Source organism: Phocoena sinus, chromosome 5, assembly GCF_008692025.1.
Source record: "Phocoena sinus isolate mPhoSin1 chromosome 5, mPhoSin1.pri, whole genome shotgun sequence".
Taxonomy (NCBI): domain Eukaryota; kingdom Metazoa; phylum Chordata; class Mammalia; order Artiodactyla; family Phocoenidae; genus Phocoena; species Phocoena sinus.
In genome coordinates this window covers 72,817,277-72,838,361 of record NC_045767.1, presented here as the reverse complement: position 1 = coordinate 72,838,361, position 21,085 = coordinate 72,817,277, and the positions used below count along the sequence as shown (strand labels likewise).

Here is a 21,085-nt window from a genome sequence, read left to right as displayed (position 1 = left end):
TTCAGTGCTGAACTAGAAATTGCACGTTAAGTGAGTTGTAAATGTTAGTATTTTATGATTTGTTATTGGTTCTGTTTTCATTTTGCCAGAGCCACAAATTCCAACTTTAGGTCTGTATATTCTCTTATTATAAGGCTGAGGTAGTTTTTCCTGTTGCTCTCTTTTCCTACCTACTTAGGTGTCTTGAGTCCATTGGGTCAAGAACATCCTCTTCCTAGCAATTGTAAATTATGTGCACATTTATGGAGTTGATGAGAGAGGTGTGTAATGCCAGCTGTTCTTTTTATAGCATGGCACTGTGTGTCCCTTTTCATATTTTAAGAATTTTTGGAAGCATAAGTGCTAGTTAGCCAATATGTTTTTTGAACATCTCTGAGATTTACTCAAAACATATTTTTTTGGGGGGGGGACGGTGCAGAGGAGTAAAATTGAGCAGAACAAATTGCTGAAGTGGGAAACCTTTAAAATAAAATTATTGTTGTAAAATATCGAACATTCATTTTGAGTGTCAGTCAGCAGATAGTTACCAAATGCCTGCTGTTTATGGATAAAAATACACAGTGACATTTGGCATTGTGAAGAGGTAAGTCATCAAATAGAAACCATGGCATTAGATGAGGCTGCAAGGCAGGGAGGTTGAGTGAAGAATGTGGTACGTTTTAGCTGTAACTCTAACCATTAATTGCATAGTGTTCTTGAGTGTAAGTTATTAGTCTTAGTAGCCCTTGGTTTTCTCATCTATGAAATGAGTGAATTAACTAAATGGTTTATAAGGTTTTTTGCTGCTTTCATACACCTAACACTTTGTTATGAACACATTGATAGATGTTTGTTTTTTTGAGGATACCTTTTCTTCTCTAGCCTTTCCAATAGAGATGTTTTTAGACTACTTTATTTGAATTGTGGGGTTAGAATAAGGTCCCCACTATTAATCATTTTCTTTTCTTTTTTTTTTTTTGGAAATATATTTTTAAATTATTTATTTATTTTTGGCTGCACTGGGTCTTCGTTGCTGTGCCCGGGCTTTTCTCTAGTTGCAGCGAGTGGGAGCTACTCTTCGTCGCAATGTGCAGGCTTCTCATTGCAGTGGCTTATCTCGTTGTGGAGCACGGGCTCTAGGCGCACGGGCTTCAGTAGTTGTGGGACATGGGCTCAGTAGTTGTGGCTCGCGGGCTCTAGAAGGCAGGCTCAGTAGTTGTGGCACACAGGATTAGTTGCTCCACGGCATGTGGGATCTTCCCGTACCAGGGCATGAACCCATGTCCCCTGTATTGGCAGGCGGAGTGTTAACCACTCTGCTACCAGGGAAATCCCTCAGTCATTTTCTTTTGAAGGTCATATCTTTTATTTTTTTTTCTCCACATTCTTATCCTTCTCTTCTCTTGACCTCTGGAATTTTCCTTCATTTGACTCTTCATTTGTTCCCTTTCTGTTTCTCATATCTTATTAGTGGCTCTCATCATGTTTCCTTGACCTGTCTAGCATCCATTGTTTTCATCTTAGTATTTTCCAGGATCCCTACATCTTACACCAGTGATTCTAATCCTGGGACCCTTTAAAAAAATACAGATACCTTCTAAAATGAGCTTGGGAGAAGGGTACGATATTTTGGCAGGTAGCTGAAACCTACTAGTAAGCCAGCATTATTAGTTCACCAAGACTGGAGTCCCCAGGTTTTACACCTCGTCACTTCTTGCCTTAGATCACATCATCACTTAGTTAAATTTCTGTGGTCTTGGAGTCTCCTCTCATGATCATAACCCTCTATCGTGCCACACTTTTTGAATCTCTTCTTTGTCTTTATTATGACGTGTAGTTTCTTGGCATTTTGTTTTTGTAGTTAAGTTAGCTATCTCCTAGCTTCATTTGCTTTCTACTCACCCAAACCCCATGATCATATTTGCAGCAGCATCTTATGTTCTGTTGCCTTTTTAACTTTGTGAGGAACCTGTCCAAATCTCAAACCTAAGTTAATTTGCCATGTATATATTTCCTAGTTCCAGCTGCTTGATGCAGTTAGAAAAGGTCACATAAGTAAGTTTGGATCTACTAGGCAGTCATTTACTTGATCTCTAAACTGGTTCTTTTCAAGGTTGGCTTCTTACCCTTCCTTCAGAAGACCCCACACCTTGTCACAGTCAAGGTGTCTTTTTGGGGCTGTCTAGCATACTTCCTGACCTGTTCTTCTTTTCACTTCAGAATTTTTCTGTGTCTAAAGAAATTATGTACCTTATTATAATTTTTATTACGGGAAATTTAAGACATATAAAAGTAAACAGACTAGTGTAATGAATCCCCTTGTATTCGTGACTCAGGTTTAGTAATTATCATGTCATGGCCAAATTTTCAATCTCTCACTGACTTCCCTCCCATTCCTGTACTATTTTAAAGAAAATCCTGGGTATCATAAAATGTATTTGTATTTCAGTACATATCCTTATGTATAAGACCCTTTAAAAAATATAACCATGATACCATTATTAATCTTAAAAAAACAATTCCAATATAATCAAGTATCCAATCAATGTTAATTCTAATTCTCTCACACATTTTATTTACTTATTTATTTGCTTGCCACGCCACATGGCATGCAGGATCTTAGTTCCCTGACCAGGGATCGAACCCATACCCCCTGCAGTGGAGGCATGGAGTTCTAACCATTGGATCCCCAGGGAATTCCCCTCACACATTTTTAAAAGCAGTTGACTTGATTGGATCAGGGTCTAGATAAGCCCTTCCTCATTGCAGTTGGTTGATTTGTCTCTTAAAGTTTCAACCTCCCCTCCCTTTTTGTTTCTAAAATTTATTTGTTGAACAAATTGCGTCTTTGTCTTGTAGACGTGGATGTTTCTGATTACACTCCTGTGAAGTGATTAAGCATACACATCTGACCTTTGTACTTCCTGTTAACTGGTTGTTGGATCTAGAGACTTGCTCAGACTCAAGTTCAGATTCTTTTGGCAAGTCTTTGTCTTTGGGCAAGTGTCTCTCTGGTGCACACAACGCCTCTCTTTTTGTCTCTCTTTTTCTGCTGATTAGTTGCCATTTTGCCTCCATGCTGTAGATTAGGGGTTGGCAAACTTTCTCTGTAAGGAGGCAGATAGTGTATATTTTAGGCCTTGTGAGCCATCTGGTCTCCTCTGCTGCAACTACTAAACTCTGCTGTTGTAATGAGAAAGCCGCCATAGACAAAATATAAATGAATGGGCATGGCTGTGTTCCAATAAAACTTTATTTACAAAAACAGGTGATGGACTCCCTGCTTGAGGCCTATTAAATCATTAGGGTTTGGAAAATTTTAATATTGTAACTTTACTTTTCATTTATTAGGTGAAATGTTCTATAAAGAGAAGCTATTCCATGTGTACTGTTTGTTACGTGGTAGTACAGTTTGTATAGGAAATGTTAGACAGAAGCTTGACAGTTTCCCTTGGCTTATGAATTTCAAAATAATGAATTGGGTATATTAGCTTTCTCCAACAGTGACTAATTAGGGTCTCCCCTTCTCCACATTCATTATAGACTCTTAGATTTAAACATATTGGATTTTTAAAAAATTCATTATGGTAATTACCCTTATTGATGCTCAAATTATTCAATCTTTGGCCAGTGGGAGCCTTTTAAGTTTGCTTACTGAGTTATTTTGACATGACTCTAGTAGTTTTTGATAGCTTCTTGATTATCTGGTATAACAAGGAGTTCCAGGCTCATCACGTACATTTCCTCCCCACACGTGGTGTCAGTAGTTTCTCCAAGGAGCCCTGATTCCTTCACTGGGGAATGGAATTTCAAGACCACAGTTTGAGCTCTAGAGATTCTCATTCCTAGTGGGTTGACCATTGTTTCTAGGCCTTTTTTGGTAGTCAGAACTAGGGAAAAATTTTTTTTTTTTTGATAGAGTACCTCATGAATTCATACTGATACTTCCAATTCAGTTTCAATACTATAAGATTTTTAGTTAATCTTTTTATTTTACATCTGTATCTTTCAACTGAAAATTCTAGTTCTCAGTGACACTAAGAATAATACAATTAGAATATTTCATAATTACTTATTTATAGTACCCCCATAATACACACAACAGTCTCAGAATAGCAGTACCAGCATTTTGTCTCTGTCTGCCTTCTTTTCTCAATCCATGTTGTTGTATGAAACATTATCTGTTGCTGTGTAACAAATCACCCCAAAACTTAGTGACTTAACACAGCAAACGTTATTATCTCAAAGTTGCTGTGGGTCAGTTTCTGTGGGGTGCAGCTTAACTGAGTGCCTCTAGCTCAAGGTCTCTCATAAAGCTGCAATCAAGATGTTAGCTAGGGCTGTGTATATCCCAGGGCTCAGTTGGAGGAGCCACAAAGGAGCCTTTTGGGGTGCTTTGAAATGCACTCATGTGATCATTGGTAGGTCTCAGGTCCTTTCTGGCCATTGGCTGGAGACCAGTCCCTCAGGCCTCTCCATGAGGCAGCTAACAACATGGCGCTGGTTGTTGGCTTGGAGCAAGGGAGGAAAGGGTATCCAAGATGGAACCCATGGCCTTTTTAGTAACCTGTTCTTAGAGTGACAGCCCAACACGTATGCTGCATTCTTTTGTTTATTTTTTAAGTTATTGTGGTAAAATATACATAACATAAAATGACAGTTTTAATCATTTTAAAGTGTATAGTTAAGTACATTGCATTAAGTACATTGGCATTAAGTACACTGACATTGTTGTGCAATCATCACCACCATCCATCTCCAGAACTTTTTCCAAACTGAAACTCTACCCATTAAACACTAACTCCCCAGTCTTCCCTTCCACATCCCCTGGTAACCACTATTCTACTTTCTGTTTTTATGAATTAGACTACTCTAGGTACTTCATGAGTAGAATCATACAGTATTTGTCCTTTTGTGACATGCTCTTTTCACTCAGCATAATGTCTTCAAGGTTCATCCACATGACAGCATGTGTCAAAATTTCCTTCCTTTTTAAGGCTGAATAATATTCCATTGCATGTATATACCACATTTTGTTTACCCATTCATCCTTTGATGGACGTTTGTTTCCTCCTTTTGGCTATTGTGAATAACACTTCTATGAATATTGGTGTTCTACTGCATTCTTTTCTTAGAAGCAAGTCTCCAAATCCAATTTATACTAAAGAGAAGTTAGTTATATAACAGTGTAATACCAGGATGTGGGGATCATTGGGTCCCTCCTAGGGGCTGCCACCACACTGTTTAAGTTAGTCTTAATAATTGTTCTGTATAGTTCTGCCACCAACAGGGTATACATTTAAGTTAACTTATTTAATTTTTTAAAATAAATTTATATTTTATTTATTTATTTTTGGTTACGTTGGGTCTTCGTTGCTGTGCGCAGGCTGTCTCTAGTTGTGGCGAGTGGGAGCTACTCTTCATTGCGGTGCGTGGGCTTCTCATTGCAATGGCTTCTCTTGTTGTGGAGCACGGGCTCTAGGCATGTGGGCTTCAGTAGTTGTGGCACGCGGGCTCAATAGTTGTGGCTCGCAGGCTCTAGAGCGCAGGCTCAGTAGTTGTGGCACACAGTTTTAGTTGCTCCGCGGCATGTGGGATCTTCCCAGACCAGGGCTCAAACCTGTGTCCGCTGCGTTGGCAGGCGGATTCTTAACCACTGTGCCACGAGAGAAGTCCCTAAGTTAACTTATTTTATTTTTGATGTTTAATGACTGTTCTAAAATGTAATTTTGTTTTATGATCATGTATAATAGTTTCATGTTTCCAAAGTCAAATCCACAAAACAAGGTTTATTCAAAGGAGTCTAACTTCTATCTCTGTTTTCTCTACCCTTTTCTTTCTCTTTCTAAGTAATTATATTCTAAAACCAAGTTTAATATAAGTAGGCTATATATTCATATTCCTCCTTAGACAAGTGATAAAATATTATATGCTTTCTTTTTTCACTTAACATATTCTGGAGATCACTCCTTAGTAGTAAATTACTAATTCCTTTTTATAGCTACATAATATCTCATTGCATGAATGAAAAAACAGTGCTATTTAACCAGTTCCCAAATGATGGGCATTTGGATTGTTTCTAATTTTTTGTAAATAGTACTGCAATGGATAACTTTGTAATTCATATATATGTGTTTATATTTTTGCCATTGTACATTTGGGACAGATTCCTAGATGTGGAATTGCAGGGTCAAAGGGTAAATGAGTACACAGTTTTATAGATATTGCCAGATTTATCCTGATAAGAATTACATCTCTTTGTGTTCCCATCAGTAATGTACGAGAGTGCCTCTTTGTGTATATATAACCTCATCAACAGAATATATTGTTAGAATTTTGGGGTTTTTGTCCTCATTGTAGTGTTAATTTTCATCTCTCATTATGAGTGAGGTTGAATATCTTTTTTTAACTTTAAAGTTTTATTCATAGACATTTCAGAACCACTTAAATCAACTATGCATTTTTTTAGACATAACATACCGTGTTTATCTTGGACATATTAGGCTGAGTATCTTTTTATATGATTGAGGCATTTGCATTTCTTTGTTTTTTAACTGTCCATTTCTTTAGCTCTTTTTCTCTAGGTTTGTTGGTGTTTTCTATTTTATAAGCTCTTTACATATTAGGAATATCAACATTTTGTGCATTTGCTTTCTTCTTCCTGCCAGTTAAATAGAGGTAGTCTCTAATCTGCTTCTAGTTTGCTTTGTTTTGCTTCTTATCCTTTTCCGTTACATTTTTTCTTCTGGCTAAATCATTATTCAGTATTTGATGACTCCACTTCTGTAGCTCAAACCTATCCCACCATTTCTTCAAACTCAACATGTCCCAGATAGGATTCAGCTTTATCCACAAACCTGATATTCCTGTGTTCCCTTTGTCAGGTATGGCGTTACCATTTTCCTACTTGAGAACTTGGAGTGATCTTTTATGGTTTATTTATTATTAATTCAGTAAGTATTTGTTGAGCACCTACCAAGTGCCAGGTACTGGACTAGGCACTAGGTAACAGATAGTCACAATCCTAGCTCTCAGGGAACAGTCTGATGGGGGAATAGGTAGTAAACAAATATACACACAAACCCATGTCTCAATGGGTGGTAAGTATTTCAAGAGAGAATTTATGGGCTGGGACACGTGATTAGATTGGAGAGGTTAGGGGGTAGCCTTTTAGGGAAAGTGACATTTAAACTGAGATTTGAAGGTTTGTTAGGGTTCACCTGGTGAAAAAAATTGGGGTTCCAGATACAGGAAACAGCATGTGGAAGGATCCTGAGGCAGAAAAGAAGTTCTAGGAAATGATCAGACCAGTTTGGCTGGCATGTAGGGAGAAGGGGTAGAGGGCCATGAGATGTGATCTGATTTACTTTGTAAAATGATCACTCTGGCTCTAGGGGTGGAGGGGATGTGTGTGTAGAGGTTGATGAGGAGGCTGTGGTGGTAACCGTGAAAAGTGGAAGTGTCGCATTCATTCTCTTAGTGACATTCTTTCAGTTCTACTCTGGTGCTTTGTTCTTTCTTCCCATATTTTTATATCCACTGCCCTCGTTCAGAAAGTCACCTCCTGACTACTCTGATGGGTTTTTACAAATTGGTCCCACGCTGTTTTAGTCTCTGTTCGCCAGCCAATCTGGTTCAGAAGCAAACTTTTAGAAATCCCAGGTCTGTTCATATCACTTTCTTTCTCGAAAACTCTTGGTGGCTCCCTGTGACTGTTAATGTTATGTGTCCACTTGACTGGGCTGAAGGATGCCCAGAGAGCTGGTAAAACATTATTTCTGGATGTGTCTGTGAGTGTGCTTCCAGAAGAGATTAGCATTTGAATCAGTAGACTAAAGAAAATCCTCCCTCACCAGTGTGGGTGGGCGTCATCCAATCACTGGGGACGCAAGTAGAACCAAAAGGCAGAGGAAGGGTGAATTTGTTCTGTCTCCTTGAGCTGCGGCTTCCATCTTCTCCTGTCCTCAGACATTTGAGTTCCTGGTTCTTGGGCTTTTGGACCCTGGGACTTAACACCAGCAGCATATCACCCTCACCCCCCGACCCCAGACCCCTTTGGCTTCAGACTGAGAGTTACACCATCAGCTCCTCTGTGTCTCAGGCCTTCAGACTCAGACTGAATTTTATCCCTGGCTTTCCCGGGTCTCCAGCTTGCAGGTGGCAGATCGTAGGACTTCTCAGCCTCTGTAATTGTGGGAGCCAATACCCATAATAAATATCCTTTTATGTATCTATATTATCCTGTTGGTTTTGTTTCTCTGTAGTCTCTGAACCTTAACACATTCCCTCATTGCAGAAAAATGAAAGCCCACCTGAAATTGAAGCCTTTCTCATTTTCTTTAAGCTTCAAGGTCTGCTCCTCTGAGACTACTTTTCTTTAGGCAGCCAAGACTGATATTATTTTACCTCTTTTTTTTTTTTTCTGGTACGTGGGCCTCTCACCGTTGTGGCCTCTCCCGTTGCGGAGCACAGGCTCCGGACGCGCAGGCTCAGCGGCCATGGCTTATGGGCCCAACCGCTCCGCAGCATGTGGGATCTTCCCGGACCGGGGCACAAACCCGTGTCCCCTGCATTGGCAGGTGGACTCCCAACCACTGCGCCACCAGGGAAGCCCTCTACCTCTTTTTTTAAACTCATCTTCATCTTCTGTCATGACATCTCTGCCTCTTGAACCCTATTTCCCCTTCTCTCTCTTTTTTTTTTCTTTCCCCTAAAGTCTCCATTCAGATCCTAACTGTTCCCCTAATCCTTAAATCTCCTCAGTCAGGTTGACTTTTAACATTTGTTGATATGTCAGTTCTAAGATTCATCACAGCCTGTGTTGTATTAGAAGCACTCCTGTATTTATTTGGGGTGCAAAGAATTGTGTATATTTCATTTTCTGAACAGACAAGGACTCAGTAGATATGTGTTGAATTGTAGGAGATTAGGGATCATTCCGTGTGCTTAGATCCCTCACTGAAATCTCTTAAAAAAGAGGTAGGTCTCAAGTACAAGTTTATAAATATCTTGTATTGAACCTTCAGGGAGTGACCTCATTTAGAAATAGTAAAATCTGACTTGCCTTTTGAAACAGTCTTTACAGTTCAGTGGATATCAAATAATACTTAAACTCTCTATACTATTTTGGCAAAAATATGTTTATATGGCAATATCAGAGAGTTCTTCTGACTTACTGGGGGTATATAGAGGATTAATACTCAATTTCCATGCTGGTGGGGAGGGGTCAATAAAGCCATGACTATGTAGCATATCTAAATGTACCTCTGCTTTTACCTGAGGTATCCTGCTGACTAGTTGTCCACTTAGACAACTTCTGACCGGGTACCTCGCTAGGTTAAAAATAGTGGTCTGCATGTTGACTAAGTTTAATATACTTGATTCTCATACGTGGTTTTGTTTGTGTATCGGGGCCAGCCAGTATGTTTCGTTTGTGAAGAGAAGGGTCCTATCATTACTACCTACACACTTGCGTAAATGATTTTATGTGTTCCATCTTTTAAAATTCTAACAGGTTTTCATCTCTTCCTCTCTTATTCCCTCCCTTCTTCCCTCTCTCATTTTCTTCCTATAAATGAGGTTAAGTCACTTTGTCTAAGTTAATATAGCTTTGTATTGCGTAACTGTGCTACATACATTGTGTTGCTTTCTCATATGAGGTCATTTCTCTGAACTTATAAGGGAAATGGGGTTTATACAGATTTGTCTTACATGTAGTTTTCAGATATTAATCTAACTTTTAAGTCTCTTTGGATCACCTCTTGAATTAAATGACTGTTTTTGATTTCTAATACCTATTGATGCAATAAAAGGGTTGGGAGATTATATAATCATTTTGCCTGCATACTAAATGGGATTTAATTTTGTCATTGGAAATGCAGTAGAAGCTAAACCTTTTAAAGCTATTTTTAAATTAAATTTCCTAAAGTCACATTTCAGATTTTGGGTGTTTCAGCAACGTTAACTAATGAGAAGTATTTTGGTTGTATTATTTTAAGGTAAAAATATCTTAATAGAAATTTTAAATGAGCTTGCTTCAGATTAAATTAGGACATTAAGTCTTAGTTTCTGGAATATGAATTTTTAAAAATCACTGTGAAATATTAACTAGGGCAGGTGCTTATAGGTAAGAGTCAACTTATCATTTGGTACTGTGATCTTCAAGTTTAGAGTGATGAAGGATTTTATTTTTAAAACTAAGTATCTGTAAAAGAGAAAAATGTTTCAAGCAGCTCATGGTTTGACAGGTTTATGAAAGGCTTGAATGATAAAATTGTTGTAAGTGAAATATTGCATTCAACGTAGGATTTATGTAACTAAGTAAGTGAGGGTGAAAAAAACCTGATGAGGTGGGAGAAATGACTCAGTTCCTCACTTTGCACTCTCCATTTTAAATCCTGCATGAATATTACAGCTTCAAATATAATCCCAACATTAATTCAGAAGCCTGATATATTAAAAGGTAAGCTTTTGTTGTTTTATGATAACTCCATTTGTACCATACTGGAACTTTCTAGAACAGTCTCCTTCTAGGACAGTTTAGGGGTGGCTGTAGAGCTGGATGAATCACACCACACCGCCAACTCCTTAAGGTTTATGTCTATTCAGTGTTTGTGTCCTTCACTACATAGCTTGATATATCTATCAAGCTGAGCTAGTAAAGGTAGTAGGATTATGTCTATTTTCATTTATTATACCGTACCTGGTGTAACGTTTCTAGGAACGCTAAAGTTTTTTGGGAAGTTGGTCCAGAGTCAACATTCAAAAAGCATAATTCCAATGACCCTGAATCCACTAAATTGAGCCAGGGACCAAAAATTTTCTCAACATAGAGCAGGAATAAAGGAAAAGAGGCATGCAGGGACCCAGGAGAAAAAGGATGATTTAAGTGGAGGGAAGTTGCAGTTAAACCACAGACACAGCAACTTGCATACTTGGTCAGGTTCTCCCTGTAATGTAGAAATTGCTGACACAGAATTTTGTACCTGTGAGCATCCATCTTAGGGACACATATATTTTATTATTTTTATTTTTTAATTTTTTGGCCGCCTTAGTTCCCCGACCAGAGATTGAACCCGCACACACTGCAGTAGAAGTGTGGAGTCTTAACCACTGGACCACCAGGACTGCCCGGAAACATATATTTTAGATTAAAGATTATTTTAAGAATTCTGGCTGAGACAGAGAAATATCACTTTCCTTTATAAAATTGTTCCTGGGGCTTCCCTGGTGGGGCAGTGGTTGAGAGTCCGCCTGCCGATGCAGGGGACACGGGTTCGTGTCCCGGGCCGGGAGGATCCCACGTGCCGCAGAGCGGCTGGGCCTGTGAGCCATGGCCGCTGAGCCTGCGTGTCCGGAGCCTGTGCTCCGCAACGGGAGAGGCCACAACAGTGAGAGGCCCGTGTACCACACACACACACACACACACACACACACACACACACAAATTGTTCCTGGACTTTTAAATTAATAGTGAGACGTTAGCAGAAGATGATTGAATTTAGTTTTAAATAAGCATCTCGATGATTTGTTAGCCATAATATGATTTCTCCCTTTCCTCCTATTTTTTACTTTTGATACGGCAAATTTATTCTTTCTTCATGAAATATTTAAGATAAATTATGTGTTAATTATGCTTAATTATCCTTTTTTGAAAGTTCTCTTGCTTTTGTTCTGAGGTTCAGAATCAATATAAAAACATTGAAATCATAATTGCATTTTAATTTGAGAACTTTATCTCATATAACTCCGTATAATAGCTTATTCTTTTAAAATATAAAAGAATCCAGATGTGCAGTGTTTCTCAGTTTATTCACTAGTCTTGTCAGTTTCCAAAGCTGCAAAGTTGAACATTTACAGAAATTATGGGTTTGTTTGGGTTAAAATGAAGTAACGTGTGTAAAGCACCTAACCTAGTTTTTCACACATAGTAGGCCCTCAGTAATTAGTGATGGTTATTTTTATTATTATTGGTCACTTAATTAATTTGGATTTCTAGGGCACCATTTCTTAGGGTGCAGTGAACCAATTCTGAATTCTACCCTCCCATATTTGTAATTTGTTTAGACTGACTTAACCACTGTGAAGAATAAAGCCTATTGGTGGGGTGGAGCTTTTTGACTTTTGTGTGCAAGTCCTTTTAGAGTTACTGGATGTACTGGAATGTGAAAGATTAAGCTTTGTGGCATGTTCTATATGGTCATCCATAGTGACCAAACTGATTTGGAATGTTGTTTTGTTACTGACTTTGAAATGTGTTACTTTCTGTACAGAGGATGTTGATCCGAATAAATTGCTTATTATCCTTTATAAATATCTAGAATGAGACGAATTTGTCAATCGGTGTAAACCTCATCCGACACAGTACTTTCTTTCATAAACACAGGGAGGAAGCAATCCCAGGATAACCTTTCAGGTGATAAAGCCGGGCATGGCTGGGCAATTCAGAGGGTGTGTGATAGCACCCAACTTTGGAGCCTGTCACAATGGGAAGTCATGGCTTGGAGGCCTGTGGTGAAATAGTCATGTTTATTAAGCCTTAATATGTCACTTAAATGGCTCTTCTATCAACAGCTAGCCAACTCCTCAAAGAGAGGCAAAAAGCCATTCCTGCCATTGTAGATTGTAGCTCCAGTTACTTCCTGGCAACGGAGGCTATGAGCACCGCTTCATTGGCAGTGTCTTTCCTGTCCCACCCTCCACGTAAATTGATGACTGTCTCCCTTGTACCCAGTTGTAGCTTGCACATATTTAGGTAACTTCTCTCAAAGCATCTAAAAAGGGTTGTCCCATGTGTCTCTCTTCCAGCTTGTCTGTAAGTGGTGGTCGTGTCTGTGTTAGTGTCACTTAGTGCAGATTCTGGGAGCTCAGGGTGGATCTTCAGACTGTGTCAAGTACACGTCTCCCTGTGGCTTGTGGAGACTCCTCAACATTAACTGGTCCAATTATATTGGACCTCTCTAATTCTTCAATGAAAAACCTCTAGAGGGGCTAATTCTACCATGTATCCTGTATTTCCATTCTTATTTCTTTCTCTTCTGCCAATGCAAATTCTCGATTTCCTTTATTTCTTTCAAGGAACAATTCAAGTCCTTTTCCATGTAGCTTTTTTTTTTTTTTTTTTTTTTTTTTTTTTTTTTGCGGTACGCGGGCCTCTCACTGTTGTGGCCTCTCCCGTTGCAGAGGCTCCGGATGCACAGGTTCAGCGGCCGTGGCTCACGGGCTCAGCTGCTCTGCGGCATGTGGGATCTTCCCGGACCGGGGCATGAACCCGTGTCCCCTGCATCGGCAGGCGGACTCTCAACCACTGCGCCACCAGGGAAGCTCTAACTATAACACTTTTTAAAAATAGGTGGGAGACTATCACAGTGTATTATATATTATTTCAAATGTATCATATGGGTGTATATATATTGGGTTGTTATATAAAATGTATTACATGTTCATTTATGTAAAATGCATTTTTTTCTTTACTGCAGTGAAAAGAGTTTAGAAAACATGTCCCTAGTCTATTTCACCCTTGCTTTAAACCTGGGGAACAGCCCAAATATATTACTTATTCTTTTTGCTATGCTCTCTTGTCATCGTGACCTGACTCCAAGGTAGTGTTTTCTAACCAGTTAGAAATATACAGAGGTGATATTTTCCCCCAGTACATAAAGATGTGCAGCAAGGTGGTGTTTTCATTACATTGGTCTTGCTTGCATGCCTCTGGGTACAAATGAACACTTTGGTGGATCTAACTGTTAAGCTGTAAGAATTGTTTATGATGTGCCTAACTTGGTACCAAGATGTGATTTAAGCACCAGGAGAATTTGGATTATTTAATACTAGTACATAATAAAACTACTTATCAAATGTTCATGTGGGCACATACAGAGGCATAATTGTATTCTTGTAATGCACAGTATAAATACTAATATTGTTTTGGAGAATCAGCATGGTATGCTGAAGCCATGGTTTGGAAAAAGGCATTGTAGTATGTTTTTAATCTGTGGGAATTACTGGCAAGTGTAGTTGAGAGATTCTAAATACTGTAGTTGTTTACTTCACTTTTGAATTTGGCTTAAATATTTTTGGTCTTGTTATTTTTTTAATAATCATTGAATTATTATGATAGAAGTTTAACCGTAATTGTTCTGTAGATTTTAATAATTTTATCTCTTAAAGATTTATTTTAAAACAATTTCCCCAGACTAAAGATATTTAATATTTAACATTTGTTTAATATTTAAATATTTATATAGAAATATAAACATATAAACATGCTTATAGATATTTATACTATATCTTTAGAGAAATATTACATTTAACATTTAAATTTAATATTTAAATACTTAATGATAAATATTTAAACAGAGAGGATAGTGGAATGAATGTTCATGTGCCTGTTCCTCAGCTTCAACCGTGATCAACTCTTTGTTAACTGTACCCATTCCCATTCCCCAATTCCCACTTATTTTGATGCAGTTCCTCTGTCATAACACATCATCTGTAAATATTTCAGGATGTATTTCTGAAAGACAAGGACTTCTATTTCTAGACATACAAAGTAGAATCTTAATCTTTTTGAGGAATGTACTGAAGTTATGAACATTCAAATTGTGTTTGATATAAAGGAAAAGTGAGCTCCTTTAAATAGAATAAATGGAAAAAGAGAAATACCTGATAAGCAGTTGTGTCAAAACACAATAGAGGGCTTCCCTGGTGGTGCAGTGGTTGAGAGTCCGCCTGCTGATGCAGGGGACACGGGTTCGTGCCCTGGTCCGGGAGGATCCCGCATGCCGCGGAGCGGCTGGGCCCATGAGCCATGGCCGCTGGGCCTGCGCGTCCGGAGCCTGTGCTCTGCAGCGGGAGAGGCCACAACAGTGAGAGGCCCGCGTACAGCAAAAACAAAAACAAAAAACACAATAGAAAAGTTACAATGAAAAAGCCAATTAATAGCTTTTAAGTATCCATGGAGAAAGTGGAGAAATTGGCAGTTCTGAATACTTAGTATGTGTCTACATTCTATACAGGTCACTGGGAGTAAGGCGAAGTGTATTTCATACCATTTGAGATAGAAATTCTGTTTCTAGACTCTTTCTTGAGGGAAAAATCAAAGGTGTATACAAAGACTGCCAATCAAGATATTCACTGCCATATTATTTATAGAGTGAAGAATTGAACCTAATATTCAATACCAGTGGAAGGATGCAATGCACATAGTATATTTATAAAATTTTACAATATTTTGTAACCAGTAGAAATGGTAAAACATGATACCAATTGTATAAAATGTTGAATGCGTTTTAAAAGACCTGAAAGAAATTAACCCAGATATTTACATGAATTAATAGTGGCTATCTCTTGGTGTTAGAATTATGAGTAATTTTTAATTTCTTCATTTCTTTTTTTCTTAGAAATGTTGCAGATTTTGTCTGTCAGCGTATGTTATATGAGTTAATAAATAACAATAAACATTTGAGTACTTACTATGTGTTCAACACTATTTAAGCACTTTTCATCTAAAAGTGAATTCTCATAATAGCCCTGAGAGGTTTTATAATCCTTATTTTGCAGATGAGGAAATGGGCATAGAGAGACTGAATACCTTGACAATTTGAGTCTATCCTTCTAAGTTTGTTGTTTGCTTCTAAATGTAGTTTTATCTCCAATAATTAGGAAGATACTGTAAATACTGTTTTGTTTTTCTACGTATTACTTAAAGATATGTGGTTAATATTATGGTATATTAGTTAAAAAATATGATTTTTTAATTGATGGATAACATTTCATCTAGTGACTATACCATGATTTTTTTTTCAACTGGTCCTTTGTTTTTGTTCTGCCCCTCCCCTCCAGTATTTTGTTCATAAGAATAATGGTACAATGGTATCTTTGTGAATAAATCTCTATGTGCATTTCTGATTATCTTCCTAGAAAAAGCATTTAGAAGTGGAATTATTGGGTCAAAGAGCATAAACATTTTTAAAGGCTTTTGATACAAGTTATGAGACTGCAGGTAACAAATGATCATTCTTCCTTAAACTTAGAGAAATTGTTTTGGCACTATAAATTTGAGAGAAATAGGTCATCTAAACATCAGTGGGAATTTGTGCTTTCATAGTTGCTCTTACAAAAGTGAGGCTTCTCTAAGCTTGCTGGAGACTATAAACACAGAGAAAAAGAGAAAAGACAAACTTTGAAGATTAAATTGTGCCCATTTACTTGCTCTGTAACCTTTCACAGCTACTTATTCATTTTTCTTATTAACTTAAAATTTGAATTAGCCTTGAAACCTTTTTACTGTAAATTGTTTTATATAACATCTAGAATACACATATCAAATTTTCATGAATTTTCTTTAATGTTTGATCTTTTAGAACCTCAGGATCATAATTAGGTAGAGAAATTTCCAATGTATAATTTAAAAACTTATAGGTATAAAAGGCATAAGACATTGATTAGAGACAGTAATAACCCTAAAAGTGTTTTAGATGTTGTATTTTTAAATAAGAAAGCTTTTTTCTAGGGAGTCACTCTCTTTTTGTGAAAAGCAAGAACAAAAATTTGGGGGTAATTGATGGTTTCTGTTAGGGTTAAATAAGGTTTTATTGTGGTTTCTCTTGAGCGTATATCTTCTTCCAGGGACTCTGTGGTGACTTCTACAGAGACTTTAGCTGAAGATCTGAGCAGAGGGAGGGGGGTTTTAACTTAAGAAGGTCCAGAGAATAATTAATGAAATCAGAAAATTTACCTATAAAGCTACCAAAGAGGTTAGGATCAATTTTTTTCTGGAAAAGCCAAGATTGATAAAGGGTACTCTGACAGTCTGTGAATTTGTGAGAGGGACAAATGGAATAAATAGAAAATATTTTATTGAAATTTGAATACCTTAAGTATTTTAATGGGGAAAAAAAAGTACAGTCATTCCTCTGTATCTGAGTCTTCCACATCCACAGATTCAACTGACCTTGGATCAAAAATATTTAGAAAAAAAATTCCAGAAAGTTCCAAAAAACAAAACTTGAATTTGCTGCTTCCCACAGCATTAACATTGTATTTACAACTATTTACATAGCGTTTACATTGTATTAGGTATTATAAGTAATCTAGAGAGGATTTAAAGCATATGGGAGGATTTGAGTGGGTTGTATGCAAAATACTACACACTTTTATATAAGGGACTTGAGCATCTGATGATTTTGGTTTCCACAGAGTCCTGGAACCAATACCCTCTGGATACTGTGGGATGACTGTACTACTTCTTTATACTATGAATAGTAAAATTATGAAACTATCAACTATAAATGGTAGACATAGAAAATAAGCCTAAGGAGGATTTTTATCAGGGGTTTTTAATCCATAATTAATGATTGGATTATAAAGGTTCATAACCCTGCAAAATAGGGTATATGTGCATTTTGGAAGGAGAGGCCTCCAAACTTTTTTCAGATTCTCAAAAGAATGACTTCAAAAAAATTCAAATTCAAAATTCAAGCTCCTACTAGACGGTAAGCTCCGTGAGGCTAGGGACTTTTGTCTGTTCTGTTCACTCCTCTGTCCCTGGTTCTTGGCACATAGTTATGCTCAATAAATATTTGTTAAAGGTATGATTTCTGTAAATTTATGTGTGGCATAGTTACAGCAATGGATTTTTTAAAATTAGGGATGGAAGAAAATTCCAGGTTTAGTGAGGTTGATGTCTTGGCTGTTTCTATATTTGATCGAAAATTTTCTTTTTGTTTAAGTCTAGATGAGTAGGTAGGGCATTTGTATGATAATTTTGTGGTCGAATTCCTGTTTTTTTTCTGTGCCAACAGAAATGCTGTAGAATGGGTTAGAAATACTATAGAAATGTAATGCTGTAGAAATGTAACAGGAAATTGTTCTAAACAATACATATTCATTCATCAGTCTATTAGAAAATGTACTTTGGCACTGTTTTCATTTGATTCAATGAATGAAATTGTTATAGAAAAACTTCCCCTTAAACTTGAGAATGGAAAATTCTCCTAATTGTTTTCATTAAACCAAGTGGTATGGCAGTAACTGCTGTTGTGGCTAAAAATGTAAAATCAGCAAAATGTTGAAAAATTTACCTGCAGAGAACATTGCTTTATCAGCAAGAGATTTAGATTTTTGCAGTGAAGCCCAATTATTCTAGCTCAGTGCCATTATACGGCATTTTTAGCAGGTGATGTAGTGTAATCTGTGATTGCATTAGTCAGCATCATAAGTTTCCATACTTCTTAAAATTGAAATTTGGTAGAAGGTTAAAAGAATGACAAAAGATTAAAATGCAGGTTTGTTTTAAAAATTGTAAAAATTATAACATTTCTAAAATAAGAGAAAAAGTGAATTTCTAAAAATTGAAGTGTGATGGAACCAGTGTTAATTTATAAATCATTAATTTTCTTAATTAAAGGGATGACTGTAAATTCTTTATCTTAATGACTTTTGCCAGCCAGACAGAAAAGATAATTTGAGTAATTATTTGCGGCCTGCGTTTGAGTCTTTGTGAATATATTTTTCACATTTTCCATTATCTTCAGCAGATTTAAAAAGTCATTGCATTTTACATTTTCTACACTTATTTTGCTATTTATTACAAATAGGAGCTATGATTATTCCAATGTATTCAAAAATCATTGCATCATTATAAGAGGTCTTCCAGTATTCCCAGAATAATTTCAATAGAAGGGCAGGAATTTTCCCTTATAGATTTCATATCTTGCAGTGTGGTTTCTTTCTTTAGTTGAAATATGATTGAATCTTTAGGTCACCACACATTCCATTATTCAAGTATAAGTACAAAATACATTTTGAAGTGAAATTTAGAGTTTCAAGTTGGAATCTCTGAAGTAATTTAGCTTAATCTTTTGACCCAGTGGTGTAACCCTTTCTATAGCATTTCTAACAATCTTTGCCTAAAAACTCAGTGAGCAGGAACTCTATTTCTTTATGAAGCAGCTTTTTAAAATGAATTATATAATAAGTTTTTCTTTTTATTATGTTGAACTCAAATCTGCCTTGTGCTAGGCACCATAACTTCCTGTTTTCCTTTTCAAATTATGAAGTATTCCAAGTCTGTAAGTATTGAGAGTACTTATGATGAACATCACTGAGATTCATTTATTCTTAATTTCTACTCTATTTGCTTGAGATTATCATTTTCTGTATCAATGTATACCAGAGACTTTTATGTCACGTCTTACTACAATTAGGATACATTAGATTTGTGGCATTTCTGTTCTTTATTACCCTCGTAATTCTTTTCAGAAAGGAAATGAGGTTAATGTGTTATCTGAGCACCCATTCAACTTTCTCTTTTACTTTCTAGACTGAAGCGAAGCAGGGTTGTCCTTGAAGGACGTCATTTGATCTGAGAATCCTCCCAAGCCCTGGAGCTGGGCCACTGTTCTCTTTATTTATTACACATGGAAGCTTCTAGATCATTAGTCTTGCTGAAGGTTTAAAGCCTTGGTCCTTTAAAGCTTGTGCTGTTTGACTATTTACAGTCTTATCTTCAGTGTTGTCAAACACCAACTGACCTCCTCAAGTCACTCTTGTTTATATGACTTTTTTCTTTTAAAATAAGAAACAACAGGCTTGGTCTTGTGTATACGGTGACCACAGTTACCTAACCTCTCTGACCTTGACCATCTCAAAAGCAGTAGTATAAAAATGGTAATAAAAGTAACTCTTCTTGTAGATAAAATATTCTCCAAATTAATCAAGTGAAATGAAAAATAAAAATGAGTTCCATGTTAGATGATATATATGGAGACAAGGTGAAAGTGCAATTGATATGAAAAAATGAAAAAAAAAACAACCCCAAAACCAACAACCCAAACCACACCCAAACAAAATGAAAACAAAAACCCATCCCTGCTAAAAATGATTATAACCTATAAAGAAAGCCAGGGAAGTATAAACCAAATATTTTCCAGGGTAACTAAAGACAAAAGTTTGTTTATTTTATCAAAAGTGAAAGTGGAAAATAGGAAGGCTCTCTATCTGTACTAGAGAGGTATTGAAAATTCTAGGCAAACATTGGGAAGTCTTAAAATGACAGTGCTCTGACAGTGTGGTTATAAGAAGAGAAAACGCATATAAAAAGCATGGCATTAGCCCTTGCTGTGTCTGAGCAGAAGGATATTCAAAAATGAAGCAAAACGAAAGATGTAGACATGGTAGTACAAATCGATCCTAGATGCAATTTTTGCAGTATTCCTAAAACAGCTTTGTCCTCCAGGAGTACTTGGTTTTGTGATTTGTCCTAGAAGACAAAGTGAAAAGTAGTTTAAATTTCATTAAATACACACCAGCACATGACTGTACTCTGCTCACTATGTACAAGAAATGGTATGCTATTTGTCACATAAACTTTATTTGCTTTGAGGGAGAAATAATTCCATTAACCTTATATAAAATAAAGGATAAAAAGTTATGGCAGAATTGTAGATATCTTCTTGTTAATAGATTCAGAAATATTTGGTGGGGCAGTCAAAAATTCCATAAGTCTGAATGATATCTGATTATGAACAAGTACATCTAAATTACTATTTTGTTCATATTTACCAGTTTTGGGGCTTCAAAGATTTGGTTTTAGTCATGATTTAGTTGATTATACCTCTGAATAAATGAAATATCATTATATTTTTTTCTAAATTGGCTAAAGGAATTTCAGATTAAGAAGTTTTAAGTACAAAATCAATATTTCAGCAAGTAGTTCTTTCTGTTGGGTTGGGGATTAAATTCATTAAACAGAAAAAATAGTAGGAAACCAGATGTGATTTAAAATGAGGTTGATTAGAGTTTCAATGACAAATTAAAAATGTGTCCTATTTAACTGTTGAAAAATGCACAGACCTTTCATGGTAATAAAAACGTGGAATGTGGGCTTCCCTGGTGGCGCAGTGGTTGAGAGTCTGCCTGCTGATGCAGGGGACGCGGGTTCGTGCCCCCGTCTGGGAAGCTCCCACATTCCGCGGAGCGGTTGGGCCCGTGAGCCATGGCCGCTGAGCCTGCGCGTCCGGAGCCTGTGCTCCGCAACGGGAGAGGCCACAACAGTGAGAGGCCCGTGTACCCCCCCCAAAAAAAAAAAAAAACAAAAACGTGG

At 37.0% G+C, this 21,085-nt stretch overlaps 1 protein-coding gene across 7 annotated transcripts in view; it reads left to right on the top strand.

Moving 5' to 3' along the window:
- The window catches only part of FRYL (FRY like transcription coactivator), a 246,337-nt gene that overhangs the window by 39,149 nt on the left and 186,103 nt on the right, over positions 1 to 21,085 (top strand). The gene's annotated exons all lie outside the window — the stretch shown is intronic.